This window comes from Chiloscyllium plagiosum, unplaced genomic scaffold (assembly GCF_037043375.1).
Source record: "Chiloscyllium plagiosum isolate Xiang-an unplaced genomic scaffold, Cpla_swu_hap1 HiC_scaffold_55, whole genome shotgun sequence".
Classification (NCBI taxonomy): domain Eukaryota; kingdom Metazoa; phylum Chordata; class Chondrichthyes; order Orectolobiformes; family Hemiscylliidae; genus Chiloscyllium; species Chiloscyllium plagiosum.
The window spans coordinates 348,185-375,687 of NW_028270194.1; the positions used below are offsets into that span (position 1 = coordinate 348,185).

Consider the following 27,503-nt stretch of genomic DNA (forward strand, 5'->3'; position numbering starts at 1 on the left):
AGCAAAGCATCAGCAAGGGAGAGGCACTGCTGGGCTCTCCTTCGATAGCTCAGCTGGTAGAGCGGAGGACTGTGGTCTGTCGCAAATCTGTCGTTCCTTAGATCGCCGGCTCGAAGGAGCCTCGGCTGCTTTTTGGAAAGAGTGCGCATTCACCAGCACGCGGGCCACAGCAACACAGATGAGCTGAAAACGCGACAACGCTTTCAGGACGCATCGGCACACACCCTTGCCTCTCTGCAACGAGTCAGCTGTCTCCCTGCCGCGGTTGCAGCTGACGGCCAGCAGGGTGCCCTTTTTTCAACCCCAACACACAAAAGCGCTTTGTGCTCACTGCAACCAAATGAAGTCTTCTATCAGTCAGGCGGGGCCCTGCGACGTCACCTCACGCTCGTGGTGGCTGCGCCAAGGTTGAAGTCGTTTCGACCTCCAGTCAGCAATTGCCATCTCCTCAGCACTTCTTTCCTCGTCCATGTGTCGTTCCGCCTCGCCTGAGTCCACCAGCTGCCGCTGCTGCTCCTCCGACAAGTTGGTCGTTTCACCGAGACCGGCATCAGCAATGTTTGGTCTCAGCCGTCCGACGGATGAGAGAATTTCCTGCACATCCCGGAGCGTGGCTGCTTAGGATCCACTGCGGAAGGAGTGAAGTCAGGGCTGGCTGTCCAACTGGGGGATTAGCTCAAATGGTAGAGCGCTCGCTTTGCATGCGAGAGGTAGCGGGATCGATGCCCGCATTCTCCACTTGCTTTTAAAACGGCAAGTGCAACCTCTCACTCGGCTGGTCTGCAGCAGCCGGAATACCGTTTGCGTACGCCGCCTCCCTGAGAGTGGTCCCGAAAGATCAAAAGCTTCACGCGTGAGCGACAGGCCGGTCCAGCGTAGGAAGAAAGTCGAGCTGCGCGGCGAAGGCAAACGCCAGCGGCGTTGACGTTTTTATCTCTGCGGGTGAAAGTCAGCTCCTTGAAAGGATCACACCGGCGGTGGGTGTAGCTGCCTGAGGTCAGCGGGCAGCACGTCCGGACGTGTTGGGAGGCAACTTGAACCAGTCGGTAAGCTGCGGCCCAAACCCTAACCTGACGTGTACGTGAAGCTGCGAGAGTCAGGTACTGTACCGGCAGAATCTGGCAGTTTCGGATCAGCACTCAAGACGATTTTTTCATGCCAGCACAGGCCGAATCTGTGGAGATCAGCCAGTGGCTCAGGATCTCCCAGAGTGACAGATTTTCAGGGAGACAATGGCGTGACATTAGTGGAGGTGCGCAGCAAAGCATCAGCAAGGGAGAGGCACTGCTGGGCTCTCCTTCGATAGCTCAGCTGGTAGAGCGGAGGACTGTGGTCTGTCTCAAATCTGTCATTCCTTAGATCGCCGGCTCGAAGGAGCCTCGGCTGCTTTTTGGAAAGAGTGCGCATTCACCAGCACGCGGGCCACAGCAACACAGATGAGCTGAAAACGCGACAACGCTTTCAGGACGCATCGGCACACACCCTTGCCTCTCTGCAACGAGTCAGCTGTCTCCCTGCCGCGGTTGCAGCTGACGGCCAGCAGGGTGCCCTTTTTTCAACCCCAACACACAAAAGCGCTTTGTGCTCACTGCAACCAAATGAAGTCTTCTATCAGTCAGGCGGGGCCCTGCGACGTCACCTCACGCTCGTGGTGGCTGCGCCAAGGTTGAAGTCGTTTCGACCTCCAGTCAGCAATTGCCATCTCCTCAGCACTTCTTTCCTCGTCCATGTGTCGTTCCGCCTCGCCTGAGTCCACCAGCTGCCGCTGCTGCTCCTCCGACAAGTTGGTCGTTTCACCGAGACCGGCATCAGCAATGTTTGGTCTCAGCCGTCCGACGGATGAGAGAATTTCCTGCACATCCCGGAGCGTGGCTGCTTAGGATCCACTGCGGAAGGAGTGAAGTCAGGGCTGGCTGTCCAACTGGGGGATTAGCTCAAATGGTAGAGCGCTCGCTTTGCATGCGAGAGGTAGCGGGATCGATGCCCGCATTCTCCACTTGCTTTTAAAACGGCAAGTGCAACCTCTCACTCGGCTGGTCTGCAGCAGCCGGAATACCGTTTGCGTACGCCGCCTCCCTGAGAGTGGTCCCGAAAGATCAAAAGCTTCACGCGTGAGCGACAGGCCGGTCCAGCGTAGGAAGAAAGTCGAGCTGCGCGGCGAAGGCAAACGCCAGCGGCGTTGACGTTTTTATCTCTGCGGGTGAAAGTCAGCTCCTTGAAAGGATCACACCGGCGGTGGGTGTAGCTGCCTGAGGTCAGCGGGCAGCACGTCCGGACGTGTTGGGAGGCAACTTGAACCAGTCGGTAAGCTGCGGCCCAAACCCTAACCTGACGTGTACGTGAAGCTGCGAGAGTCAGGTACTGTACCGGCAGAATCTGGCAGTTTCGGATCAGCACTCAAGACGATTTTTTCATGCCAGCACAGGCCGAATCTGTGGAGATCAGCCAGTGGCTCAGGATCTCCCAGAGTGACAGATTTTCAGGGAGACAATGGCGTGACATTAGTGGAGGTGCGCAGCAAAGCATCAGCAAGGGAGAGGCACTGCTGGGCTCTCCTTCGATAGCTCAGCTGGTAGAGCGGAGGACTGTGGTCTGTCTCAAATCTGTCATTCCTTAGATCGCCGGCTCGAAGGAGCCTCGGCTGCTTTTTGGAAAGAGTGCGCATTCACCAGCACGCGGGCCACAGCAACACAGATGAGCTGAAAACGCGACAACGCTTTCAGGACGCATCGGCACACACCCTTGCCTCTCTGCAACGAGTCAGCTGTCTCCCTGCCGCGGTTGCAGCTGACGGCCAGCAGGGTGCCCTTTTTTCAACCCCAACACACAAAAGCGCTTTGTGCTCACTGCAACCAAATGAAGTCTTCTATCAGTCAGGCGGGGCCCTGCGACGTCACCTCACGCTCGTGGTGGCTGCGCCAAGGTTGAAGTCGTTTCGACCTCCAGTCAGCAATTGCCATCTCCTCAGCACTTCTTTCCTCGTCCATGTGTCGTTCCGCCTCGCCTGAGTCCACCAGCTGCCGCTGCTGCTCCTCCGACAAGTTGGTCGTTTCACCGAGACCGGCATCAGCAATGTTTGGTCTCAGCCGTCCGACGGATGAGAGAATTTCCTGCACATCCCGGAGCGTGGCTGCTTAGGATCCACTGCGGAAGGAGTGAAGTCAGGGCTGGCTGTCCAACTGGGGGATTAGCTCAAATGGTAGAGCGCTCGCTTTGCATGCGAGAGGTAGCGGGATCGATGCCCGCATTCTCCACTTGCTTTTAAAACGGCAAGTGCAACCTCTCACTCGGCTGGTCTGCAGCAGCCGGAATACCGTTTGCGTACGCCGCCTCCCTGAGAGTGGTCCCGAAAGATCAAAAGCTTCACGCGTGAGCGACAGGCCGGTCCAGCGTAGGAAGAAAGTCGAGCTGCGCGGCGAAGGCAAACGCCAGCGGCGTTGACGTTTTTATCTCTGCGGGTGAAAGTCAGCTCCTTGAAAGGATCACACCGGCGGTGGGTGTAGCTGCCTGAGGTCAGCGGGCAGCACGTCCGGACGTGTTGGGAGGCAACTTGAACCAGTCGGTAAGCTGCGGCCCAAACCCTAACCTGACGTGTACGTGAAGCTGCGAGAGTCAGGTACTGTACCGGCAGAATCTGGCAGTTTCGGATCAGCACTCAAGACGATTTTTTCATGCCAGCACAGGCCGAATCTGTGGAGATCAGCCAGTGGCTCAGGATCTCCCAGAGTGACAGATTTTCAGGGAGACAATGGCGTGACATTAGTGGAGGTGCGCAGCAAAGCATCAGCAAGGGAGAGGCACTGCTGGGCTCTCCTTCGATAGCTCAGCTGGTAGAGCGGAGGACTGTGGTCTGTCTCAAATCTGTCATTCCTTAGATCGCCGGCTCGAAGGAGCCTCGGCTGCTTTTTGGAAAGAGTGCGCATTCACCAGCACGCGGGCCACAGCAACACAGATGAGCTGAAAACGCGACAACGCTTTCAGGACGCATCGGCACACACCCTTGCCTCTCTGCAACGAGTCAGCTGTCTCCCTGCCGCGGTTGCAGCTGACGGCCAGCAGGGTGCCCTTTTTTCAACCCCAACACACAAAAGCGCTTTGTGCTCACTGCAACCAAATGAAGTCTTCTATCAGTCAGGCGGGGCCCTGCGACGTCACCTCACGCTCGTGGTGGCTGCGCCAAGGTTGAAGTCGTTTCGACCTCCAGTCAGCAATTGCCATCTCCTCAGCACTTCTTTCCTCGTCCATGTGTCGTTCCGCCTCGCCTGAGTCCACCAGCTGCCGCTGCTGCTCCTCCGACAAGTTGGTCGTTTCACCGAGACCGGCATCAGCAATGTTTGGTCTCAGCCGTCCGACGGATGAGAGAATTTCCTGCACATCCCGGAGCGTGGCTGCTTAGGATCCACTGCGGAAGGAGTGAAGTCAGGGCTGGCTGTCCAACTGGGGGATTAGCTCAAATGGTAGAGCGCTCGCTTTGCATGCGAGAGGTAGCGGGATCGATGCCCGCATTCTCCACTTGCTTTTAAAACGGCAAGTGCAACCTCTCACTCGGCTGGTCTGCAGCAGCCGGAATACCGTTTGCGTACGCCGCCTCCCTGAGAGTGGTCCCGAAAGATCAAAAGCTTCGCGCGTGAGCGACAGGCCGGTCCAGCGTAGGAAGAAAGTCGAGCTGCGCGGCGAAGGCAAACGCCAGCGGCGTTGACGTTTTTATCTCTGCGGGTGAAAGTCAGCTCCTTGAAAGGATCACACCGGCGGTGGGTGTAGCTGCCTGAGGTCAGCGGGCAGCACGTCCGGACGTGTTGGGAGGCAACTTGAACCAGTCGGTAAGCTGCGGCCCAAACCCTAACCTGACGTGTACGTGAAGCTGCGAGAGTCAGGTACTGTACCGGCAGAATCTGGCAGTTTCGGATCAGCACTCAAGACGATTTTTTCATGCCAGCACAGGCCGAATCTGTGGAGATCAGCCAGTGGCTCAGGATCTCCCAGAGTGACAGATTTTCAGGGAGACAATGGCGTGACATTAGTGGAGGTGCGCAGCAAAGCATCAGCAAGGGAGAGGCACTGCTGGGCTCTCCTTCGATAGCTCAGCTGGTAGAGCGGAGGACTGTGGTCTGTCTCAAATCTGTCATTCCTTAGATCGCCGGCTCGAAGGAGCCTCGGCTGCTTTTTGGAAAGAGTGCGCATTCACCAGCACGCGGGCCACAGCAACACAGATGAGCTGAAAACGCGACAACGCTTTCAGGACGCATCGGCACACACCCTTGCCTCTCTGCAACGAGTCAGCTGTCTCCCTGCCGCGGTTGCAGCTGACGGCCAGCAGGGTGCCCTTTTTTCAACCCCAACACACAAAAGCGCTTTGTGCTCACTGCAACCAAATGAAGTCTTCTATCAGTCAGGCGGGGCCCTGCGACGTCACCTCACGCTCGTGGTGGCTGCGCCAAGGTTGAAGTCGTTTCGACCTCCAGTCAGCAATTGCCATCTCCTCAGCACTTCTTTCCTCGTCCATGTGTCGTTCCGCCTCGCCTGAGTCCACCAGCTGCCGCTGCTGCTCCTCCGACAAGTTGGTCGTTTCACCGAGACCGGCATCAGCAATGTTTGGTCTCAGCCGTCCGACGGATGAGAGAATTTCCTGCACATCCCGGAGCGTGGCTGCTTAGGATCCACTGCGGAAGGAGTGAAGTCAGGGCTGGCTGTCCAACTGGGGGATTAGCTCAAATGGTAGAGCGCTCGCTTTGCATGCGAGAGGTAGCGGGATCGATGCCCGCATTCTCCACTTGCTTTTAAAACGGCAAGTGCAACCTCTCACTCGGCTGGTCTGCAGCAGCCGGAATACCGTTTGCGTACGCCGCCTCCCTGAGAGTGGTCCCGAAAGATCAAAAGCTTCACGCGTGAGCGACAGGCCGGTCCAGCGTAGGAAGAAAGTCGAGCTGCGCGGCGAAGGCAAACGCCAGCGGCGTTGACGTTTTTATCTCTGCGGGTGAAAGTCAGCTCCTTGAAAGGATCACACCGGCGGTGGGTGTAGCTGCCTGAGGTCAGCGGGCAGCACGTCCGGACGTGTTGGGAGGCAACTTGAACCAGTCGGTAAGCTGCGGCCCAAACCCTAACCTGACGTGTACGTGAAGCTGCGAGAGTCAGGTACTGTACCGGCAGAATCTGGCAGTTTCGGATCAGCACTCAAGACGATTTTTTCATGCCAGCACAGGCCGAATCTGTGGAGATCAGCCAGTGGCTCAGGATCTCCCAGAGTGACAGATTTTCAGGGAGACAATGGCGTGACATTAGTGGAGGTGCGCAGCAAAGCATCAGCAAGGGAGAGGCACTGCTGGGCTCTCCTTCGATAGCTCAGCTGGTAGAGCGGAGGACTGTGGTCTGTCTCAAATCTGTCATTCCTTAGATCGCCGGCTCGAAGGAGCCTCGGCTGCTTTTTGGAAAGAGTGCGCATTCACCAGCACGCGGGCCACAGCAACACAGATGAGCTGAAAACGCGACAACGCTTTCAGGACGCATCGGCACACACCCTTGCCTCTCTGCAACGAGTCAGCTGTCTCCCTGCCGCGGTTGCAGCTGACGGCCAGCAGGGTGCCCTTTTTTCAACCCCAACACACAAAAGCGCTTTGTGCTCACTGCAACCAAATGAAGTCTTCTATCAGTCAGGCGGGGCCCTGCGACGTCACCTCACGCTCGTGGTGGCTGCGCCAAGGTTGAAGTCGTTTCGACCTCCAGTCAGCAATTGCCATCTCCTCAGCACTTCTTTCCTCGTCCATGTGTCGTTCCGCCTCGCCTGAGTCCACCAGCTGCCGCTGCTGCTCCTCCGACAAGTTGGTCGTTTCACCGAGACCGGCATCAGCAATGTTTGGTCTCAGCCGTCCGACGGATGAGAGAATTTCCTGCACATCCCGGAGCGTGGCTGCTTAGGATCCACTGCGGAAGGAGTGAAGTCAGGGCTGGCTGTCCAACTGGGGGATTAGCTCAAATGGTAGAGCGCTCGCTTTGCATGCGAGAGGTAGCGGGATCGATGCCCGCATTCTCCACTTGCTTTTAAAACGGCAAGTGCAACCTCTCACTCGGCTGGTCTGCAGCAGCCGGAATACCGTTTGCGTACGCCGCCTCCCTGAGAGTGGTCCCGAAAGATCAAAAGCTTCACGCGTGAGCGACAGGCCGGTCCAGCGTAGGAAGAAAGTCGAGCTGCGCGGCGAAGGCAAACGCCAGCGGCGTTGACGTTTTTATCTCTGCGGGTGAAAGTCAGCTCCTTGAAAGGATCACACCGGCGGTGGGTGTAGCTGCCTGAGGTCAGCGGGCAGCACGTCCGGACGTGTTGGGAGGCAACTTGAACCAGTCGGTAAGCTGCGGCCCAAACCCTAACCTGACGTGTACGTGAAGCTGCGAGAGTCAGGTACTGTACCGGCAGAATCTGGCAGTTTCGGATCAGCACTCAAGACGATTTTTTCATGCCAGCACAGGCCGAATCTGTGGAGATCAGCCAGTGGCTCAGGATCTCCCAGAGTGACAGATTTTCAGGGAGACAATGGCGTGACATTAGTGGAGGTGCGCAGCAAAGCATCAGCAAGGGAGAGGCACTGCTGGGCTCTCCTTCGATAGCTCAGCTGGTAGAGCGGAGGACTGTGGTCTGTCGCAAATCTGTCGTTCCTTAGATCGCCGGCTCGAAGGAGCCTCGGCTGCTTTTTGGAAAGAGTGCGCATTCACCAGCACGCGGGCCACAGCAACACAGATGAGCTGAAAACGCGACAACGCTTTCAGGACGCATCGGCACACACCCTTGCCTCTCTGCAACGAGTCAGCTGTCTCCCTGCCGCGGTTGCAGCTGACGGCCAGCAGGGTGCCCTTTTTTCAACCCCAACACACAAAAGCGCTTTGTGCTCACTGCAACCAAATGAAGTCTTCTATCAGTCAGGCGGAGCCCTGCGACGTCACCTCACGCTCGTGGTGGCTGCGCAAAGGTTGAAGTCGTTTCGACCTCCAATCATCAATTGCCATCTCCTCAGCACTTCTTTCCTCGTCCATGTGTCGTTCCGCATCGCCTGAGTCCACCAGCTGCCGCTGCTGCTCCTCCGACAAGTTGGTCGTTTCACCGAGACCGGCATCAGCAATGTTTGGTCTCAGCCGTCCGACGGATGAGAGAATTTCCTGCACATCCCGGAGCGTGGCTGCTTAGGATCCACTGCGGAAGGAGTGAAGTCAGGGCTGGCTGTCCAACTGGGGGATTAGCTCAAATGGTAGAGCGCTCGCTTTGCATGCGAGAGGTAGCGGGATCGATGCCCGCATTCTCCACTTGCTTTTAAAACGGCAAGTGCAACCTCTCACTCGGCTGGTCTGCAGCAGCCGGAATACCGTTTGCGTACGCCGCCTCCCTGAGAGTGGTCCCGAAAGATCAAAAGCTTCACGCGTGAGCGACAGGCCGGTCCAGCGTAGGAAGAAAGTCGAGCTGCGCGGCGAAGGCAAACGCCAGCGGCGTTGACGTTTTTATCTCTGCGGGTGAAAGTCAGCTCCTTGAAAGGATCACACCGGCGGTGGGTGTAGCTGCCTGAGGTCAGCGGGCAGCACGTCCGGACGTGTTGGGAGGCAACTTGAACCAGTCGGTAAGCTGCGGCCCAAACCCTAACCTGACGTGTACGTGAAGCTGCGAGAGTCAGGTACTGTACCGGCAGAATCTGGCAGTTTCGGATCAGCACTCAAGACGATTTTTTCATGCCAGCACAGGCCGAATCTGTGGAGATCAGCCAGTGGCTCAGGATCTCCCAGAGTGACAGATTTTCAGGGAGACAATGGCGTGACATTAGTGGAGGTGCGCAGCAAAGCATCAGCAAGGGAGAGGCACTGCTGGGCTCTCCTTCGATAGCTCAGCTGGTAGAGCGGAGGACTGTGGTCTGTCGCAAATCTGTCGTTCCTTAGATCGCCGGCTCGAAGGAGCCTCGGCTGCTTTTTGGAAAGAGTGCGCATTCACCAGCACGCGGGCCACAGCAACACAGATGAGCTGAAAACGCGACAACGCTTTCAGGACGCATCGGCACACACCCTTGCCTCTCTGCAACGAGTCAGCTGTCTCCCTGCCGCGGTTGCAGCTGACGGCCAGCAGGGTGCCCTTTTTTCAACCCCAACACACAAAAGCGCTTTGTGCTCACTGCAACCAAATGAAGTCTTCTATCAGTCAGGCGGGGCCCTGCGACGTCACCTCACGCTCGTGGTGGCTGCGCCAAGGTTGAAGTCGTTTCGACCTCCAGTCAGCAATTGCCATCTCCTCAGCACTTCTTTCCTCGTCCATGTGTCGTTCCGCCTCGCCTGAGTCCACCAGCTGCCGCTGCTGCTCCTCCGACAAGTTGGTCGTTTCACCGAGACCGGCATCAGCAATGTTTGGTCTCAGCCGTCCGACGGATGAGAGAATTTCCTGCACATCCCGGAGCGTGGCTGCTTAGGATCCACTGCGGAAGGAGTGAAGTCAGGGCTGGCTGTCCAACTGGGGGATTAGCTCAAATGGTAGAGCGCTCGCTTTGCATGCGAGAGGTAGCGGGATCGATGCCCGCATTCTCCACTTGCTTTTAAAACGGCAAGTGCAACCTCTCACTCGGCTGGTCTGCAGCAGCCGGAATACCGTTTGCGTACGCCGCCTCCCTGAGAGTGGTCCCGAAAGATCAAAAGCTTCACGCGTGAGCGACAGGCCGGTCCAGCGTAGGAAGAAAGTCGAGCTGCGCGGCGAAGGCAAACGCCAGCGGCGTTGACGTTTTTATCTCTGCGGGTGAAAGTCAGCTCCTTGAAAGGATCACACCGGCGGTGGGTGTAGCTGCCTGAGGTCAGCGGGCAGCACGTCCGGACGTGTTGGGAGGCAACTTGAACCAGTCGGTAAGCTGCGGCCCAAACCCTAACCTGACGTGTACGTGAAGCTGCGAGAGTCAGGTACTGTACCGGCAGAATCTGGCAGTTTCGGATCAGCACTCAAGACGATTTTTTCATGCCAGCACAGGCCGAATCTGTGGAGATCAGCCAGTGGCTCAGGATCTCCCAGAGTGACAGATTTTCAGGGAGACAATGGCGTGACATTAGTGGAGGTGCGCAGCAAAGCATCAGCAAGGGAGAGGCACTGCTGGGCTCTCCTTCGATAGCTCAGCTGGTAGAGCGGAGGACTGTGGTCTGTCTCAAATCTGTCATTCCTTAGATCGCCGGCTCGAAGGAGCCTCGGCTGCTTTTTGGAAAGAGTGCGCATTCACCAGCACGCGGGCCACAGCAACACAGATGAGCTGAAAACGCGACAACGCTTTCAGGACGCATCGGCACACACCCTTGCCTCTCTGCAACGAGTCAGCTGTCTCCCTGCCGCGGTTGCAGCTGACGGCCAGCAGGGTGCCCTTTTTTCAACCCCAACACACAAAAGCGCTTTGTGCTCACTGCAACCAAATGAAGTCTTCTATCAGTCAGGCGGGGCCCTGCGACGTCACCTCACGCTCGTGGTGGCTGCGCCAAGGTTGAAGTCGTTTCGACCTCCAGTCAGCAATTGCCATCTCCTCAGCACTTCTTTCCTCGTCCATGTGTCGTTCCGCCTCGCCTGAGTCCACCAGCTGCCGCTGCTGCTCCTCCGACAAGTTGGTCGTTTCACCGAGACCGGCATCAGCAATGTTTGGTCTCAGCCGTCCGACGGATGAGAGAATTTCCTGCACATCCCGGAGCGTGGCTGCTTAGGATCCACTGCGGAAGGAGTGAAGTCAGGGCTGGCTGTCCAACTGGGGGATTAGCTCAAATGGTAGAGCGCTCGCTTTGCATGCGAGAGGTAGCGGGATCGATGCCCGCATTCTCCACTTGCTTTTAAAACGGCAAGTGCAACCTCTCACTCGGCTGGTCTGCAGCAGCCGGAATACCGTTTGCGTACGCCGCCTCCCTGAGAGTGGTCCCGAAAGATCAAAAGCTTCACGCGTGAGCGACAGGCCGGTCCAGCGTAGGAAGAAAGTCGAGCTGCGCGGCGAAGGCAAACGCCAGCGGCGTTGACGTTTTTATCTCTGCGGGTGAAAGTCAGCTCCTTGAAAGGATCACACCGGCGGTGGGTGTAGCTGCCTGAGGTCAGCGGGCAGCACGTCCGGACGTGTTGGGAGGCAACTTGAACCAGTCGGTAAGCTGCGGCCCAAACCCTAACCTGACGTGTACGTGAAGCTGCGAGAGTCAGGTACTGTACCGGCAGAATCTGGCAGTTTCGGATCAGCACTCAAGACGATTTTTTCATGCCAGCACAGGCCGAATCTGTGGAGATCAGCCAGTGGCTCAGGATCTCCCAGAGTGACAGATTTTCAGGGAGACAATGGCGTGACATTAGTGGAGGTGCGCAGCAAAGCATCAGCAAGGGAGAGGCACTGCTGGGCTCTCCTTCGATAGCTCAGCTGGTAGAGCGGAGGACTGTGGTCTGTCGCAAATCTGTCGTTCCTTAGATCGCCGGCTCGAAGGAGCCTCGGCTGCTTTTTGGAAAGAGTGCGCATTCACCAGCACGCGGGCCACAGCAACACAGATGAGCTGAAAACGCGACAACGCTTTCAGGACGCATCGGCACACACCCTTGCCTCTCTGCAACGAGTCAGCTGTCTCCCTGCCGCGGTTGCAGCTGACGGCCAGCAGGGTGCCCTTTTTTCAACCCCAACACACAAAAGCGCTTTGTGCTCACTGCAACCAAATGAAGTCTTCTATCAGTCAGGCGGGGCCCTGCGACGTCACCTCACGCTCGTGGTGGCTGCGCCAAGGTTGAAGTCGTTTCGACCTCCAGTCAGCAATTGCCATCTCCTCAGCACTTCTTTCCTCGTCCATGTGTCGTTCCGCCTCGCCTGAGTCCACCAGCTGCCGCTGCTGCTCCTCCGACAAGTTGGTCGTTTCACCGAGACCGGCATCAGCAATGTTTGGTCTCAGCCGTCCGACGGATGAGAGAATTTCCTGCACATCCCGGAGCGTGGCTGCTTAGGATCCACTGCGGAAGGAGTGAAGTCAGGGCTGGCTGTCCAACTGGGGGATTAGCTCAAATGGTAGAGCGCTCGCTTTGCATGCGAGAGGTAGCGGGATCGATGCCCGCATTCTCCACTTGCTTTTAAAACGGCAAGTGCAACCTCTCACTCGGCTGGTCTGCAGCAGCCGGAATACCGTTTGCGTACGCCGCCTCCCTGAGAGTGGTCCCGAAAGATCAAAAGCTTCACGCGTGAGCGACAGGCCGGTCCAGCGTAGGAAGAAAGTCGAGCTGCGCGGCGAAGGCAAACGCCAGCGGCGTTGACGTTTTTATCTCTGCGGGTGAAAGTCAGCTCCTTGAAAGGATCACACCGGCGGTGGGTGTAGCTGCCTGAGGTCAGCGGGCAGCACGTCCGGACGTGTTGGGAGGCAACTTGAACCAGTCGGTAAGCTGCGGCCCAAACCCTAACCTGACGTGTACGTGAAGCTGCGAGAGTCAGGTACTGTACCGGCAGAATCTGGCAGTTTCGGATCAGCACTCAAGACGATTTTTTCATGCCAGCACAGGCCGAATCTGTGGAGATCAGCCAGTGGCTCAGGATCTCCCAGAGTGACAGATTTTCAGGGAGACAATGGCGTGACATTAGTGGAGGTGCGCAGCAAAGCATCAGCAAGGGAGAGGCACTGCTGGGCTCTCCTTCGATAGCTCAGCTGGTAGAGCGGAGGACTGTGGTCTGTCGCAAATCTGTCGTTCCTTAGATCGCCGGCTCGAAGGAGCCTCGGCTGCTTTTTGGAAAGAGTGCGCATTCACCAGCACGCGGGCCACAGCAACACAGATGAGCTGAAAACGCGACAACGCTTTCAGGACGCATCGGCACACACCCTTGCCTCTCTGCAACGAGTCAGCTGTCTCCCTGCCGCGGTTGCAGCTGACGGCCAGCAGGGTGCCCTTTTTTCAACCCCAACACACAAAAGCGCTTTGTGCTCACTGCAACCAAATGAAGTCTTCTATCAGTCAGGCGGGGCCCTGCGACGTCACCTCACGCTCGTGGTGGCTGCGCCAAGGTTGAAGTCGTTTCGACCTCCAGTCAGCAATTGCCATCTCCTCAGCACTTCTTTCCTCGTCCATGTGTCGTTCCGCCTCGCCTGAGTCCACCAGCTGCCGCTGCTGCTCCTCCGACAAGTTGGTCGTTTCACCGAGACCGGCATCAGCAATGTTTGGTCTCAGCCGTCCGACGGATGAGAGAATTTCCTGCACATCCCGGAGCGTGGCTGCTTAGGATCCACTGCGGAAGGAGTGAAGTCAGGGCTGGCTGTCCAACTGGGGGATTAGCTCAAATGGTAGAGCGCTCGCTTTGCATGCGAGAGGTAGCGGGATCGATGCCCGCATTCTCCACTTGCTTTTAAAACGGCAAGTGCAACCTCTCACTCGGCTGGTCTGCAGCAGCCGGAATACCGTTTGCGTACGCCGCCTCCCTGAGAGTGGTCCCGAAAGATCAAAAGCTTCACGCGTGAGCGACAGGCCGGTCCAGCGTAGGAAGAAAGTCGAGCTGCGCGGCGAAGGCAAACGCCAGCGGCGTTGACGTTTTTATCTCTGCGGGTGAAAGTCAGCTCCTTGAAAGGATCACACCGGCGGTGGGTGTAGCTGCCTGAGGTCAGCGGGCAGCACGTCCGGACGTGTTGGGAGGCAACTTGAACCAGTCGGTAAGCTGCGGCCCTAACCTGACGTGTACGTGAAGCTGCGAGAGTCAGGTACTGTACCGGCAGAATCTGGCAGTTTCGGATCAGCACTCAAGACGATTTTTTCATGCCAGCACAGGCCGAATCTGTGGAGATCAGCCAGTGGCTCAGGATCTCCCAGAGTGACAGATTTTCAGGGAGACAATGGCGTGACATTAGTGGAGGTGCGCAGCAAAGCATCAGCAAGGGAGAGGCACTGCTGGGCTCTCCTTCGATAGCTCAGCTGGTAGAGCGGAGGACTGTGGTCTGTCGCAAATCTGTCGTTCCTTAGATCGCCGGCTCGAAGGAGCCTCGGCTGCTTTTTGGAAAGAGTGCGCATTCACCAGCACGCGGGCCACAGCAACACAGATGAGCTGAAAACGCGACAACGCTTTCAGGACGCATCGGCACACACCCTTGCCTCTCTGCAACGAGTCAGCTGTCTCCCTGCCGCGGTTGCAGCTGACGGCCAGCAGGGTGCCCTTTTTTCAACCCCAACACACAAAAGCGCTTTGTGCTCACTGCAACCAAATGAAGTCTTCTATCAGTCAGGCGGGGCCCTGCGACGTCACCTCACGCTCGTGGTGGCTGCGCCAAGGTTGAAGTCGTTTCGACCTCCAGTCAGCAATTGCCATCTCCTCAGCACTTCTTTCCTCGTCCATGTGTCGTTCCGCCTCGCCTGAGTCCACCAGCTGCCGCTGCTGCTCCTCCGACAAGTTGGTCGTTTCACCGAGACCGGCATCAGCAATGTTTGGTCTCAGCCGTCCGACGGATGAGAGAATTTCCTGCACATCCCGGAGCGTGGCTGCTTAGGATCCACTGCGGAAGGAGTGAAGTCAGGGCTGGCTGTCCAACTGGGGGATTAGCTCAAATGGTAGAGCGCTCGCTTTGCATGCGAGAGGTAGCGGGATCGATGCCCGCATTCTCCACTTGCTTTTAAAACGGCAAGTGCAACCTCTCACTCGGCTGGTCTGCAGCAGCCGGAATACCGTTTGCGTACGCCGCCTCCCTGAGAGTGGTCCCGAAAGATCAAAAGCTTCACGCGTGAGCGACAGGCCGGTCCAGCGTAGGAAGAAAGTCGAGCTGCGCGGCGAAGGCAAACGCCAGCGGCGTTGACGTTTTTATCTCTGCGGGTGAAAGTCAGCTCCTTGAAAGGATCACACCGGCGGTGGGTGTAGCTGCCTGAGGTCAGCGGGCAGCACGTCCGGACGTGTTGGGAGGCAACTTGAACCAGTCGGTAAGCTGCGGCCCAAACCCTAACCTGACGTGTACGTGAAGCTGCGAGAGTCAGGTACTGTACCGGCAGAATCTGGCAGTTTCGGATCAGCACTCAAGACGATTTTTTCATGCCAGCACAGGCCGAATCTGTGGAGATCAGCCAGTGGCTCAGGATCTCCCAGAGTGACAGATTTTCAGGGAGACAATGGCGTGACATTAGTGGAGGTGCGCAGCAAAGCATCAGCAAGGGAGAGGCACTGCTGGGCTCTCCTTCGATAGCTCAGCTGGTAGAGCGGAGGACTGTGGTCTGTCGCAAATCTGTCGTTCCTCAGATCGCCGGCTCGAAGGAGCCTCGGCTGCTTTTTGGAAAGAGTGCGCATTCACCAGCACGCGGGCCACAGCAACACAGATGAGCTGAAAACGCGACAACGCTTTCAGGACGCATCGGCACACACCCTTGCCTCTCTGCAACGAGTCAGCTGTCTCCCTGCCGCGGTTGCAGCTGACGGCCAGCAGGGTGCCCTTTTTTCAACCCCAACACACAAAAGCGCTTTGTGCTCACTGCAACCAAATGAAGTCTTCTATCAGTCAGGCGGGGCCCTGCGACGTCACCTCACGCTCGTGGTGGCTGCGCCAAGGTTGAAGTCGTTTCGACCTCCAGTCAGCAATTGCCATCTCCTCAGCACTTCTTTCCTCGTCCATGTGTCGTTCCGCCTCGCCTGAGTCCACCAGCTGCCGCTGCTGCTCCTCCGACAAGTTGGTCGTTTCACCGAGACCGGCATCAGCAATGTTTGGTCTCAGCCTTCCGACGGATGAGAGAATTTCCTGCACATCCCGGAGCGTGGCTGCTTAGGATCCACTGCGGAAGGAGTGAAGTCAGGGCTGGCTGTCCCACTGGGGGATTAGCTCAAATGGTAGAGCGCTCGCTTTGCATGCGAGAGGTAGCGGGATCGATGCCCGCATTCTCCACTTGCTTTTAAAACGGCAAGTGCAACCTCTCACTCGGCTGGTCTGCAGCAGCCGGAATACCGTTTGCGTACGCCGCCTCCCTGAGAGTGGTCCCGAAAGATCAAAAGCTTCACGCGTGAGCGACAGGCCGGTCCAGCGTAGGAAGAAAGTCGAGCTGCGCGGCGAAGGCAAACGCCAGCGGCGTTGACGTTTTTATCTCTGCGGGTGAAAGTCAGCTCCTTGAAAGGATCACACCGGCGGTGGGTGTAGCTGCCTGAGGTCAGCGGGCAGCACGTCCGGACGTGTTGGGAGGCAACTTGAACCAGTCGGTAAGCTGCGGCCCAAACCCTAACCTGACGTGTACGTGAAGCTGCGAGAGTCAGGTACTGTACCGGCAGAATCTGGCAGTTTCGGATCAGCACTCAAGACGATTTTTTCATGCCAGCACAGGCCGAATCTGTGGAGATCAGCCAGTGGCTCAGGATCTCCCAGAGTGACAGATTTTCAGGGAGACAATGGCGTGACATTAGTGGAGGTGCGCAGCAAAGCATCAGCAAGGGAGAGGCACTGCTGGGCTCTCCTTCGATAGCTCAGCTGGTAGAGCGGAGGACTGTGGTCTGTCGCAAATCTGTCGTTCCTTAGATCGCCGGCTCGAAGGAGCCTCGGCTGCTTTTTGGAAAGAGTGCGCATTCACCAGCACGCGGGCCACAGCAACACAGATGAGCTGAAAACGCGACAACGCTTTCAGGACGCATCGGCACACACCCTTGCCTCTCTGCAACGAGTCAGCTGTCTCCCTGCCGCGGTTGCAGCTGACGGCCAGCAGGGTGCCCTTTTTTCAACCCCAACACACAAAAGCGCTTTGTGCTCACTGCAACCAAATGAAGTCTTCTATCAGTCAGGCGGGGCCCTGCGACGTCACCTCACGCTCGTGGTGGCTGCGCCAAGGTTGAAGTCGTTTCGACCTCCAGTCAGCAATTGCCATCTCCTCAGCACTTCTTTCCTCGTCCATGTGTCGTTCCGCCTCGCCTGAGTCCACCAGCTGCCGCTGCTGCTCCTCCGACAAGTTGGTCGTTTCACCGAGACCGGCATCAGCAATGTTTGGTCTCAGCCGTCCGACGGATGAGAGAATTTCCTGCACATCCCGGAGCGTGGCTGCTTAGGATCCACTGCGGAAGGAGTGAAGTCAGGGCTGGCTGTCCAACTGGGGGATTAGCTCAAATGGTAGAGCGCTCGCTTTGCATGCGAGAGGTAGCGGGATCGATGCCCGCATTCTCCACTTGCTTTTAAAACGGCAAGTGCAACCTCTCACTCGGCTGGTCTGCAGCAGCCGGAATACCGTTTGCGTACGCCGCCTCCCTGAGAGTGGTCCCGAAAGATCAAAAGCTTCACGCGTGAGCGACAGGCCGGTCCAGCGTAGGAAGAAAGTCGAGCTGCGCGGCGAAGGCAAACGCCAGCGGCGTTGACGTTTTTATCTCTGCGGGTGAAAGTCAGCTCCTTGAAAGGATCACACCGGCGGTGGGTGTAGCTGCCTGAGGTCAGCGGGCAGCACGTCCGGACGTGTTGGGAGGCAACTTGAACCAGTCGGTAAGCTGCGGCCCAAACCCTAACCTGACGTGTACGTGAAGCTGCGAGAGTCAGGTACTGTACCGGCAGAATCTGGCAGTTTCGGATCAGCACTCAAGACGATTTTTTCATGCCAGCACAGGCCGAATCTGTGGAGATCAGCCAGTGGCTCAGGATCTCCCAGAGTGACAGATTTTCAGGGAGACAATGGCGTGACATTAGTGGAGGTGCGCAGCAAAGCATCAGCAAGGGAGAGGCACTGCTGGGCTCTCCTTCGATAGCTCAGCTGGTAGAGCGGAGGACTGTGGTCTGTCGCAAATCTGTCGTTCCTCAGATCGCCGGCTCGAAGGAGCCTCGGCTGCTTTTTGGAAAGAGTGCGCATTCACCAGCACGCGGGCCACAGCAACACAGATGAGCTGAAAACGCGACAACGCTTTCAGGACGCATCGGCACACACCCTTGCCTCTCTGCAACGAGTCAGCTGTCTCCCTGCCGCGGTTGCAGCTGACGGCCAGCAGGGTGCCCTTTTTTCAACCCCAACACACAAAAGCGCTTTGTGCTCACTGCAACCAAATGAAGTCTTCTATCAGTCAGGCGGGGCCCTGCGACGTCACCTCACGCTCGTGGTGGCTGCGCCAAGGTTGAAGTCGTTTCGACCTCCAGTCAGCAATTGCCATCTCCTCAGCACTTCTTTCCTCGTCCATGTGTCGTTCCGCCTCGCCTGAGTCCACCAGCTGCCGCTGCTGCTCCTCCGACAAGTTGGTCGTTTCACCGAGACCGGCATCAGCAATGTTTGGTCTCAGCCTTCCGACGGATGAGAGAATTTCCTGCACATCCCGGAGCGTGGCTGCTTAGGATCCACTGCGGAAGGAGTGAAGTCAGGGCTGGCTGTCCAACTGGGGGATTAGCTCAAATGGTAGAGCGCTCGCTTTGCATGCGAGAGGTAGCGGGATCGATGCCCGCATTCTCCACTTGCTTTTAAAACGGCAAGTGCAACCTCTCACTCGGCTGGTCTGCAGCAGCCGGAATACCGTTTGCGTACGCCGCCTCCCTGAGAGTGGTCCCGAAAGATCAAAAGCTTCACGCGTGAGCGACAGGCCGGTCCAGCGTAGGAAGAAAGTCGAGCTGCGCGGCGAAGGCAAACGCCAGCGGCGTTGACGTTTTTATCTCTGCGGGTGAAAGTCAGCTCCTTGAAAGGATCACACCGGCGGTGGGTGTAGCTGCCTGAGGTCAGCGGGCAGCACGTCCGGACGTGTTGGGAGGCAACTTGAACCAGTCGGTAAGCTGCGGCCCAAACCCTAACCTGACGTGTACGTGAAGCTGCGAGAGTCAGGTACTGTACCGGCAGAATCTGGCAGTTTCGGATCAGCACTCAAGACGATTTTTTCATGCCAGCACAGGCCGAATCTGTGGAGATCAGCCAGTGGCTCAGGATCTCCCAGAGTGACAGATTTTCAGGGAGACAATGGCGTGACATTAGTGGAGGTGCGCAGCAAAGCATCAGCAAGGGAGAGGCACTGCTGGGCTCTCCTTCGATAGCTCAGCTGGTAGAGCGGAGGACTGTGGTCTGTCGCAAATCTGTCGTTCCTCAGATCGCCGGCTCGAAGGAGCCTCGGCTGCTTTTTGGAAAGAGTGCGCATTCACCAGCACGCGGGCCACAGCAACACAGATGAGCTGAAAACGCGACAACGCTTTCAGGACGCATCGGCACACACCCTTGCCTCTCTGCAACGAGTCAGCTGTCTCCCTGCCGCGGTTGCAGCTGACGGCCAGCAGGGTGCCCTTTTTTCAACCCCAACACACAAAAGCGCTTTGTGCTCACTGCAACCAAATGAAGTCTTCTATCAGTCAGGCGGGGCCCTGCGACGTCACCTCACGCTCGTGGTGGCTGCGCCAAGGTTGAAGTCGTTTCGACCTCCAGTCAGCAATTGCCATCTCCTCAGCACTTCTTTCCTCGTCCATGTGTCGTTCCGCCTCGCCTGAGTCCACCAGCTGCCGCTGCTGCTCCTCCGACAAGTTGGTCGTTTCACCGAGACCGGCATCAGCAATGTTTGGTCTCAGCCTTCCGACGGATGAGAGAATTTCCTGCACATCCCGGAGCGTGGCTGCTTAGGATCCACTGCGGAAGGAGTGAAGTCAGGGCTGGCTGTCCAACTGGGGGATTAGCTCAAATGGTAGAGCGCTCGCTTTGCATGCGAGAGGTAGCGGGATCGATGCCCGCATTCTCCACTTGCTTTTAAAACGGCAAGTGCAACCTCTCACTCGGCTGGTCTGCAGCAGCCGGAATACCGTTTGCGTACGCCGCCTCCCTGAGAGTGGTCCCGAAAGATCAAAAGCTTCACGCGTGAGCGACAGGCCGGTCCAGCGTAGGAAGAAAGTCGAGCTGCGCGGCGAAGGCAAACGCCAGCGGCGTTGACGTTTTTATCTCTGCGGGTGAAAGTCAGCTCCTTGAAAGGATCACACCGGCGGTGGGTGTAGCTGCCTGAGGTCAGCGGGCAGCACGTCCGGACGTGTTGGGAGGCAACTTGAACCAGTCGGTAAGCTGCGGCCCAAACCCTAACCTGACGTGTACGTGAAGCTGCGAGAGTCAGGTACTGTACCGGCAGAATCTGGCAGTTTCGGATCAGCACTCAAGACGATTTTTTCATGCCAGCACAGGCCGAATCTGTGGAGATCAGCCAGTGGCTCAGGATCTCCCAGAGTGACAGATTTTCAGGGAGACAATGGCGTGACATTAGTGGAGGTGCGCAGCAAAGCATCAGCAAGGGAGAGGCACTGCTGGGCTCTCCTTCGATAGCTCAGCTGGTAGAGCGGAGGACTGTGGTCTGTCGCAAATCTGTCGTTCCTCAGATCGCCGGCTCGAAGGAGCCTCGGCTGCTTTTTGGAAAGAGTGCGCATTCACCAGCACGCGGGCCACAGCAACACAGATGAGCTGAAAACGCGACAACGCTTTCAGGACGCATCGGCACACACCCTTGCCTCTCTGCAACGAGTCAGCTGTCTCCCTGCCGCGGTTGCAGCTGACGGCCAGCAGGGTGCCCTTTTTTCAACCCCAACACACAAAAGCGCTTTGTGCTCACTGCAACCAAATGAAGTCTTCTATCAGTCAGGCGGGGCCCTGCGACGTCACCTCACGCTCGTGGTGGCTGCGCCAAGGTTGAAGTCGTTTCGACCTCCAGTCAGCAATTGCCATCTCCTCAGCACTTCTTTCCTCGTCCATGTGTCGTTCCGCCTCGCCTGAGTCCACCAGCTGCCGCTGCTGCTCCTCCGACAAGTTGGTCGTTTCACCGAGACCGGCATCAGCAATGTTTGGTCTCAGCCTTCCGACGGATGAGAGAATTTCCTGCACATCCCGGAGCGTGGCTGCTTAGGATCCACTGCGGAAGGAGTGAAGTCAGGGCTGGCTGTCCAACTGGGGGATTAGCTCAAATGGTAGAGCGCTCGCTTTGCATGCGAGTGGTAGCGGGATCGATGCCCGCATTCTCCACTTGCTTTTAAAACGGCAAGTGCAACCTCTCACTCGGCTGGTCTGCAGCAGCCGGAATACCGTTTGCGTACGCCGCCTCCCTGAGAGTGGTCCCGAAAGATCAAAAGCTTCACGCGTGAGCGACAGGCCGGTCCAGCGTAGGAAGAAAGTCGAGCTGCGCGGCGAAGGCAAACGCCAGCGGCGTTGACGTTTTTATCTCTGCGGGTGAAAGTCAGCTCCTTGAAAGGATCACACCGGCGGTGGGTGTAGCTGCCTGAGGTCAGCGGGCAGCACGTCCGGACGTGTTGGGAGGCAACTTGAACCAGTCGGTAAGCTGCGGCCCAAACCCTAACCTGACGTGTACGTGAAGCTGCGAGAGTCAGGTACTGTACCGGCAGAATCTGGCAGTTTCGGATCAGCACTCAAGACGATTTTTTCATGCCAGCACAGGCCGAATCTGTGGAGATCAGCCAGTGGCTCAGGATCTCCCAGAGTGACAGATTTTCAGGGAGACAATGGCGTGACATTAGTGGAGGTGCGCAGCAAAGCATCAGCAAGGGAGAGGCACTGCTGGGCTCTCCTTCGATAGCTCAGCTGGTAGAGCGGAGGACTGTGGTCTGTCGCAAATCTGTCGTTCCTTAGATCGCCGGCTCGAAGGAGCCTCGGCTGCTTTTTGGAAAGAGTGCGCATTCACCAGCACGCGGGCCACAGCAACACAGATGAGCTGAAAACGCGACAACGCTTTCAGGACGCATCGGCACACACCCTTGCCTCTCTGCAACGAGTCAGCTGTCTCCCTGCCGCGGTTGCAGCTGACGGCCAGCAGGGTGCCCTTTTTTCAACCCCAACACACAAAAGCGCTTTGTGCTCACTGCAACCAAATGAAGTCTTCTATCAGTCAGGCGGGGCCCTGCGACGTCACCTCACGCTCGTGGTGGCTGCGCCAAGGTTGAAGTCGTTTCGACCTCCAGTCAGCAATTGCCATCTCCTCAGCACTTCTTTCCTCGTCCATGTGTCGTTCCGCCTCGCCTGAGTCCACCAGCTGCCGCTGCTGCTCCTCCGACAAGTTGGTCGTTTCACCGAGACCGGCATCAGCAATGTTTGGTCTCAGCCGTCCGACGGATGAGAGAATTTCCTGCACATCCCGGAGCGTGGCTGCTTAGGATCCACTGCGGAAGGAGTGAAGTCAGGGCTGGCTGTCCAACTGGGGGATTAGCTCAAATGGTAGAGCGCTCGCTTTGCATGCGAGAGGTAGCGGGATCGATGCCCGCATTCTCCACTTGCTTTTAAAACGGCAAGTGCAACCTCTCACTCGGCTGGTCTGCAGCAGCCGGAATACCGTTTGCGTACGCCGCCTCCCTGAGAGTGGTCCCGAAAGATCAAAAGCTTCACGCGTGAGCGACAGGCCGGTCCAGCGTAGGAAGAAAGTCGAGCTGCGCGGCGAAGGCAAACGCCAGCGGCGTTGACGTTTTTATCTCTGCGGGTGAAAGTCAGCTCCTTGAAAGGATCACACCGGCGGTGGGTGTAGCTGCCTGAGGTCAGCGGGCAGCACGTCCGGACGTGTTGGGAGGCAACTTGAACCAGTCGGTAAGCTGCGGCCCAAACCCTAACCTGACGTGTACGTGAAGCTGCGAGAGTCAGGTACTGTACCGGCAGAATCTGGCAGTTTCGGATCAGCACTCAAGACGATTTTTTCATGCCAGCACAGGCCGAATCTGTGGAGATCAGCCAGTGGCTCAGGATCTCCCAGAGTGACAGATTTTCAGGGAGACAATGGCGTGACATTAGTGGAGGTGCGCAGCAAAGCATCAGCAAGGGAGAGGCACTGCTGGGCTCTCCTTCGATAGCTCAGCTGGTAGAGCGGAGGACTGTGGTCTGTCGCAAATCTGTCGTTCCTCAGATCGCCGGCTCGAAGGAGCCTCGGCTGCTTTTTGGAAAGAGTGCGCATTCACCAGCACGCGGGCCACAGCAACACAGATGAGCTGAAAACGCGACAACGCTTTCAGGACGCATCGGCACACACCCTTGCCTCTCTGCAACGAGTCAGCTGTCTCCCTGCCGCGGTTGCAGCTGACGGCCAGCAGGGTGCCCTTTTTTCAACCCCAACACACAAAAGCGCTTTGTGCTCACTGCAACCAAATGAAGTCTTCTATCAGTCAGGCGGGGCCCTGCGACGTCACCTCACGCTCGTGGTGGCTGCGCCAAGGTTGAAGTCGTTTCGACCTCCAGTCAGCAATTGCCATCTCCTCAGCACTTCTTTCCTCGTCCATGTGTCGTTCCGCCTCGCCTGAGTCCACCAGCTGCCGCTGCTGCTCCTCCGACAAGTTGGTCGTTTCACCGAGACCGGCATCAGCAATGTTTGGTCTCAGCCTTCCGACGGATGAGAGAATTTCCTGCACATCCCGGAGCGTGGCTGCTTAGGATCCACTGCGGAAGGAGTGAAGTCAGGGCTGGCTGTCCAACTGGGGGATTAGCTCAAATGGTAGAGCGCTCGCTTTGCATGCGAGTGGTAGCGGGATCGATGCCCGCATTCTCCACTTGCTTTTAAAACGGCAAGTGCAACCTCTCACTCGGCTGGTCTGCAGCAGCCGGAATACCGTTTGCGTACGCCGCCTCCCTGAGAGTGGTCCCGAAAGATCAAAAGCTTCACGCGTGAGCGACAGGCCGGTCCAGCGTAGGAAGAAAGTCGAGCTGCGCGGCGAAGGCAAACGCCAGCGGCGTTGACGTTTTTATCTCTGCGGGTGAAAGTCAGCTCCTTGAAAGGATCACACCGGCGGTGGGTGTAGCTGCCTGAGGTCAGCGGGCAGCACGTCCGGACGTGTTGGGAGGCAACTTGAACCAGTCGGTAAGCTGCGGCCCAAACCCTAACCTGACGTGTACGTGAAGCTGCGAGAGTCAGGTACTGTACCGGCAGAATCTGGCAGTTTCGGATCAGCACTCAAGACGATTTTTTCATGCCAGCACAGGCCGAATCTGTGGAGATCAGCCAGTGGCTCAGGATCTCCCAGAGTGACAGATTTTCAGGGAGACAATGGCGTGACATTAGTGGAGGTGCGCAGCAAAGCATCAGCAAGGGAGAGGCACTGCTGGGCTCTCCTTCGATAGCTCAGCTGGTAGAGCGGAGGACTGTGGTCTGTCGCAAATCTGTCGTTCCTTAGATCGCCGGCTCGAAGGAGCCTCGGCTGCTTTTTGGAAAGAGTGCGCATTCACCAGCACGCGGGCCACAGCAACACAGATGAGCTGAAAACGCGACAACGCTTTCAGGACGCATCGGCACACACCCTTGCCTCTCTGCAACGAGTCAGCTGTCTCCCTGCCGCGGTTGCAGCTGACGGCCAGCAGGGTGCCCTTTTTTCAACCCCAACACACAAAAGCGCTTTGTGCTCACTGCAACCAAATGAAGTCTTCTATCAGTCAGGCGGGGCCCTGCGACGTCACCTCACGCTCGTGGTGGCTGCGCCAAGGTTGAAGTCGTTTCGACCTCCAGTCAGCAATTGCCATCTCCTCAGCACTTCTTTCCTCGTCCATGTGTCGTTCCGCCTCGCCTGAGTCCACCAGCTGCCGCTGCTGCTCCTCCGACAAGTTGGTCGTTTCACCGAGACCGGCATCAGCAATGTTTGGTCTCAGCCGTCCGACGGATGAGAGAATTTCCTGCACATCCCGGAGCGTGGCTGCTTAGGATCCACTGCGGAAGGAGTGAAGTCAGGGCTGGCTGTCCAACTGGGGGATTAGCTCAAATGGTAGAGCGCTCGCTTTGCATGCGAGAGGTAGCGGGATCGATGCCCGCATTCTCCACTTGCTTTTAAAACGGCAAGTGCAACCTCTCACTCGGCTGGTCTGCAGCAGCCGGAATACCGTTTGCGTACGCCGCCTCCCTGAGAGTGGTCCCGAAAGATCAAAAGCTTCACGCGTGAGCGACAGGCCGGTCCAGCGTAGGAAGAAAGTCGAGCTGCGCGGCGAAGGCAAACGCCAGCGGCGTTGACGTTTTTATCTCTGCGGGTGAAAGTCAGCTCCTTGAAAGGATCACACCGGCGGTGGGTGTAGCTGCCTGAGGTCAGCGGGCAGCACGTCCGGACGTGTTGGGAGGCAACTTGAACCAGTCGGTAAGCTGCGGCCCAAACCCTAACCTGACGTGTACGTGAAGCTGCGAGAGTCAGGTACTGTACCGGCAGAATCTGGCAGTTTCGGATCAGCACTCAAGACGATTTTTTCATGCCAGCACAGGCCGAATCTGTGGAGATCAGCCAGTGGCTCAGGATCTCCCAGAGTGACAGATTTTCAGGGAGACAATGGCGTGACATTAGTGGAGGTGCGCAGCAAAGCATCAGCAAGGGAGAGGCACTGCTGGGCTCTCCTTCGATAGCTCAGCTGGTAGAGCGGAGGACTGTGGTCTGTCGCAAATCTGTCGTTCCTCAGATCGCCGGCTCGAAGGAGCCTCGGCTGCTTTTTGGAAAGAGTGCGCATTCACCAGCACGCGGGCCACAGCAACACAGATGAGCTGAAAACGCGACAACGCTTTCAGGACGCATCGGCACACACCCTTGCCTCTCTGCAACGAGTCAGCTGTCTCCCTGCCGCGGTTGCAGCTGACAGCCAGCAGGGTGCCCTTTTTTCAACCCCAACACACAAAAGCGCTTTGTGCTCACTGCAACCAAATGAAGTCTTCTATCAGTCAGGCGGGGCCCTGCGACGTCACCTCACGCTCGTGGTGGCTGCGCCAAGGTTGAAGTCGTTTCGACCTCCAGTCAGCAATTGCCATCTCCTCAGCACTTCTTTCCTCGTCCATGTGTCGTTCCGCCTCGCCTGAGTCCACCAGCTGCCGCTGCTGCTCCTCCGACAAGTTGGTCGTTTCACCGAGACCGGCATCAGCAATGTTTGGTCTCAGCCTTCCGACGGATGAGAGAATTTCCTGCACATCCCGGAGCGTGGCTGCTTAGGATCCACTGCGGAAGGAGTGAAGTCAGGGCTGGCTGTCCAACTGGGGGATTAGCTCAAATGGTAGAGCGCTCGCTTTGCATGCGAGAGGTAGCGGGATCGATGCCCGCATTCTCCACTTGCTTTTAAAACGGCAAGTGCAACCTCTCACTCGGCTGGTCTGCAGCAGCCGGAATACCGTTTGCGTACGCCGCCTCCCTGAGAGTGGTCCCGAAAGATCAAAAGCTTCACGCGTGAGCGACAGGCCGGTCCAGCGTAGGAAGAAAGTCGAGCTGCGCGGCGAAGGCAAACGCCAGCGGCGTTGACGTTTTTATCTCTGCGGGTGAAAGTCAGCTCCTTGAAAGGATCACACCGGCGGTGGGTGTAGCTGCCTGAGGTCAGCGGGCAGCACGTCCGGACGTGTTGGGAGGCAACTTGAACCAGTCGGTAAGCTGCGGCCCAAACCCTAACCTGACGTGTACGTGAAGCTGCGAGAGTCAGGTACTGTACCGGCAGAATCTGGCAGTTTCGGATCAGCACTCAAGACGATTTTTTCATGCCAGCACAGGCCGAATCTGTGGAGATCAGCCAGTGGCTCAGGATCTCCCAGAGTGACAGATTTTCAGGGAGACAATGGCGTGACATTAGTGGAGGTGCGCAGCAAAGCATCAGCAAGGGAGAGGCACTGCTGGGCTCTCCTTCGATAGCTCAGCTGGTAGAGCGGAGGACTGTGGTCTGTCGCAAATCTGTCGTTCCTTAGATCGCCGGCTCGAAGGAGCCTCGGCTGCTTTTTGGAAAGAGTGCGCATTCACCAGCACGCGGGCCACAGCAACACAGATGAGCTGAAAACGCGACAACGCTTTCAGGACGCATCGGCACACACCCTTGCCTCTCTGCAACGAGTCAGCTGTCTCCCTGCCGCGGTTGCAGCTGACGGCCAGCAGGGTGCCCTTTTTTCAACCCCAACACACAAAAGCGCTTTGTGCTCACTGCAACCAAATGAAGTCTTCTATCAGTCAGGCGGGGCCCTGCGACGTCACCTCACGCTCGTGGTGGCTGCGCCAAGGTTGAAGTCGTTTCGACCTCCTGTCAGCAATTGCCATCTCCTCAGCACTTCTTTCCTCGTCCATGTGTCGTTCCGCCTCGCCTGAGTCCACCAGCTGCCGCTGCTGCTCCTCCGACAAGTTGGTCGTTTCACCGAGACCGGCATCAGCAATGTTTGGTCTCAGCCGTCCGACGGATGAGAGAATTTCCTGCACATCCCGGAGCGTGGCTGCTTAGGATCCACTGCGGAAGGAGTGAAGTCAGGGCTGGCTGTCCAACTGGGGGATTAGCTCAAATGGTAGAGCGCTCGCTTTGCATGCGAGAGGTAGCGGGATCGATGCCCGCATTCTCCACTTGCTTTTAAAACGGCAAGTGCAACCTCTCACTCGGCTGGTCTGCAGCAGCCGGAATACCGTTTGCGTACGCCGCCTCCCTGAGAGTGGTCCCGAAAGATCAAAAGCTTCACGCGTGAGCGACAGGCCGGTCCAGCGTAGGAAGAAAGTCGAGCTGCGCGGCGAAGGCAAACGCCAGCGGCGTTGACGTTTTTATCTCTGCGGGTGAAAGTCAGCTCCTTGAAAGGATCACACCGGCGGTGGGTGTAGCTGCCTGAGGTCAGCGGGCAGCACGTCCGGACGTGTTGGGAGGCAACTTGAACCAGTCGGTAAGCTGCGGCCCAAACCCTAACCTGACGTGTACGTGAAGCTGC

The 27,503-nt window shown here is 57.4% G+C and overlaps 22 non-coding genes across 22 annotated transcripts; all 22 read left to right on the forward strand.

Annotated features, from left to right (window-relative positions):
* Positions 1-665: 665 nt before the first annotated feature.
* Positions 666-738, forward strand: trnaa-ugc (transfer RNA alanine (anticodon UGC)). Its single transcript has one exon. It is a non-coding gene; the product is annotated as a tRNA-Ala (tRNA).
* A 1,185-nt stretch (positions 739-1,923) lies between these two features.
* Positions 1,924-1,996, forward strand: trnaa-ugc (transfer RNA alanine (anticodon UGC)). The gene has a single exon. It is a non-coding gene; the product is annotated as a tRNA-Ala (tRNA).
* A 1,185-nt stretch (positions 1,997-3,181) lies between these two features.
* Positions 3,182-3,254, forward strand: trnaa-ugc (transfer RNA alanine (anticodon UGC)). The gene has a single exon. It is a non-coding gene; the product is annotated as a tRNA-Ala (tRNA).
* Positions 3,255-4,439: 1,185 nt separating this feature from the next.
* trnaa-ugc (transfer RNA alanine (anticodon UGC)) lies at positions 4,440-4,512 on the forward strand. The gene has a single exon. It is a non-coding gene; the product is annotated as a tRNA-Ala (tRNA).
* Positions 4,513-5,697: 1,185 nt separating this feature from the next.
* On the forward strand, positions 5,698-5,770 carry trnaa-ugc (transfer RNA alanine (anticodon UGC)). Its single transcript has one exon. It is a non-coding gene; the product is annotated as a tRNA-Ala (tRNA).
* A 1,185-nt stretch (positions 5,771-6,955) lies between these two features.
* On the forward strand, positions 6,956-7,028 carry trnaa-ugc (transfer RNA alanine (anticodon UGC)). Its single transcript has one exon. It is a non-coding gene; the product is annotated as a tRNA-Ala (tRNA).
* Positions 7,029-8,213: 1,185 nt separating this feature from the next.
* trnaa-ugc (transfer RNA alanine (anticodon UGC)) lies at positions 8,214-8,286 on the forward strand. The gene has a single exon. It is a non-coding gene; the product is annotated as a tRNA-Ala (tRNA).
* Positions 8,287-9,471: 1,185 nt separating this feature from the next.
* Positions 9,472-9,544, forward strand: trnaa-ugc (transfer RNA alanine (anticodon UGC)). The gene has a single exon. It is a non-coding gene; the product is annotated as a tRNA-Ala (tRNA).
* Positions 9,545-10,729: 1,185 nt separating this feature from the next.
* On the forward strand, positions 10,730-10,802 carry trnaa-ugc (transfer RNA alanine (anticodon UGC)). The gene has a single exon. It is a non-coding gene; the product is annotated as a tRNA-Ala (tRNA).
* A 1,185-nt stretch (positions 10,803-11,987) lies between these two features.
* Positions 11,988-12,060, forward strand: trnaa-ugc (transfer RNA alanine (anticodon UGC)). The gene has a single exon. It is a non-coding gene; the product is annotated as a tRNA-Ala (tRNA).
* Positions 12,061-13,245: 1,185 nt separating this feature from the next.
* Positions 13,246-13,318, forward strand: trnaa-ugc (transfer RNA alanine (anticodon UGC)). Its single transcript has one exon. It is a non-coding gene; the product is annotated as a tRNA-Ala (tRNA).
* Positions 13,319-14,497: 1,179 nt separating this feature from the next.
* On the forward strand, positions 14,498-14,570 carry trnaa-ugc (transfer RNA alanine (anticodon UGC)). Its single transcript has one exon. It is a non-coding gene; the product is annotated as a tRNA-Ala (tRNA).
* A 1,185-nt stretch (positions 14,571-15,755) lies between these two features.
* On the forward strand, positions 15,756-15,828 carry trnaa-ugc (transfer RNA alanine (anticodon UGC)). The gene has a single exon. It is a non-coding gene; the product is annotated as a tRNA-Ala (tRNA).
* Positions 15,829-17,013: 1,185 nt separating this feature from the next.
* On the forward strand, positions 17,014-17,086 carry trnaa-ugc (transfer RNA alanine (anticodon UGC)). The gene has a single exon. It is a non-coding gene; the product is annotated as a tRNA-Ala (tRNA).
* A 1,185-nt stretch (positions 17,087-18,271) lies between these two features.
* Positions 18,272-18,344, forward strand: trnaa-ugc (transfer RNA alanine (anticodon UGC)). Its single transcript has one exon. It is a non-coding gene; the product is annotated as a tRNA-Ala (tRNA).
* A 1,185-nt stretch (positions 18,345-19,529) lies between these two features.
* Positions 19,530-19,602, forward strand: trnaa-ugc (transfer RNA alanine (anticodon UGC)). Its single transcript has one exon. It is a non-coding gene; the product is annotated as a tRNA-Ala (tRNA).
* A 1,185-nt stretch (positions 19,603-20,787) lies between these two features.
* Positions 20,788-20,860, forward strand: trnaa-ugc (transfer RNA alanine (anticodon UGC)). Its single transcript has one exon. It is a non-coding gene; the product is annotated as a tRNA-Ala (tRNA).
* Positions 20,861-22,045: 1,185 nt separating this feature from the next.
* On the forward strand, positions 22,046-22,118 carry trnaa-ugc (transfer RNA alanine (anticodon UGC)). Its single transcript has one exon. It is a non-coding gene; the product is annotated as a tRNA-Ala (tRNA).
* Positions 22,119-23,303: 1,185 nt separating this feature from the next.
* Positions 23,304-23,376, forward strand: trnaa-ugc (transfer RNA alanine (anticodon UGC)). Its single transcript has one exon. It is a non-coding gene; the product is annotated as a tRNA-Ala (tRNA).
* Positions 23,377-24,561: 1,185 nt separating this feature from the next.
* Positions 24,562-24,634, forward strand: trnaa-ugc (transfer RNA alanine (anticodon UGC)). Its single transcript has one exon. It is a non-coding gene; the product is annotated as a tRNA-Ala (tRNA).
* Positions 24,635-25,819: 1,185 nt separating this feature from the next.
* Positions 25,820-25,892, forward strand: trnaa-ugc (transfer RNA alanine (anticodon UGC)). The gene has a single exon. It is a non-coding gene; the product is annotated as a tRNA-Ala (tRNA).
* A 1,185-nt stretch (positions 25,893-27,077) lies between these two features.
* On the forward strand, positions 27,078-27,150 carry trnaa-ugc (transfer RNA alanine (anticodon UGC)). Its single transcript has one exon. It is a non-coding gene; the product is annotated as a tRNA-Ala (tRNA).
* Positions 27,151-27,503: the final 353 nt, after the last annotated feature.